The 1,268-nt window shown below is 53.5% G+C and overlaps 1 non-coding gene across 1 annotated transcript; it reads right to left on the minus strand.

Annotated features, from left to right (window-relative positions):
- Positions 1 to 317: 317 nt before the first annotated feature.
- Positions 318 to 388, minus strand: SDRG_08047. The gene has a single exon. It is a non-coding gene; the product is annotated as a tRNA-Gly (tRNA).
- Between the last annotated feature and the right edge of the window lie 880 nt (positions 389 to 1,268).

Genomic DNA, 1,268 nt, shown 5'->3' on the forward strand with positions numbered 1-1,268 from the left:
TTGTCGTCAGAAGGTCGCGCTTGGCTGGCAATGGTCTCTGGTGCAACTCCGCATATGAGTACACATGATGAAGCTCTCTACTGGCGGTCGTTTGGTCTCACTTCGTATGAGACACAGTGGCAAAACTACAAGAAGCTCGGGGTGCGCAACAGCTACTCGATCATCAACGCATTTGGCATTGCGTATCCGCTCACTCTAGTGTCCCAAGCGGGTTCATACCGTCGCGGTAGTCAGACAACATACGAAATGTACTGGTCGCTGGCCAACGATCTCTCGGCGGTCGCCATGAAGTGTGCAAATAAATAATGCCAAAAATATGCGCCATCCGGGAATCGAACCCGGGGCATCTCGATGGCAACGAGATATTTTACCACTAAACCAATAGCGCATTCCTGACACAGGTTAACAAGAATTTTATATATATACATCGCAAAATCACGGATGCGTTGGAGTAAACTCTGCTCTATGGGACCTTGGGTTAGCCTGCAGATGTGGGACACTAGGCTTGAACCTACCGAACGTCAACATTCCTTGGCTGGGAGGCGGTCGAAAGCTATGCGTTTTTGAATCTTGAGTCGTACCAGAGAAGCCTGTAGTCGTACGTAGAGCAGAATGTTGCTTTGACTGCAGTCAGTGGAGCTGTCAGTGGATGTAGCTTAGCGGTCACCTTTCCGTCTTGTTGTGTTGGCCACAAACCGGTGTGCAATGAGCACGTCCTCGCTCTGTTGCGTTTGCGTCTTTTCTTGCAGGAGCGACCGCAAGAGGGGTGGTTTTGAAACTAGACATAAATAGGAATTTGCAGACAGCTCGTCAGGCTTGGCCAGGGAAATGCTCGTTGGACCAAGTGCTGCGGCACCATCGCAGACGCTCGTACCAACCACCGCCAGTGGCTGAACGACGCGGCAAACATGGCTGGTCTATACAAGTGTCATCTACCTCGTTCTTTCGCTCGGTATCGGTCTCTGGTACCTCTCGCTCCTCTCGCCAAGCCTGGGCAATGACCTCTGGTGGGCCGGCTTGACGCCCACGGGTGGCGAAGCCTTGCTCATCGACCTCATCAACGCCCAGTTGGCACTCACCGCGACGTCGGCCCTCAGTATCTACGCCGCCGATGCGAATATGAATAAACTCTACAAATGCGCCTACGGCCGCCACAAGCATGTCGCCGACCACCTCTCGCCACATCATCTTCACCGAGCTCACGACCATCGAGTACGCCGTGCCGCAGCTACGGACGCTCAGCGCCGCGTGGTCGATGCGCATGAATA

Source organism: Saprolegnia diclina, assembly GCF_000281045.1.
Source record: "Saprolegnia diclina VS20 unplaced genomic scaffold supercont1.24, whole genome shotgun sequence".
Taxonomy (NCBI): domain Eukaryota; phylum Oomycota; class Saprolegniomycetes; order Saprolegniales; family Saprolegniaceae; genus Saprolegnia; species Saprolegnia diclina.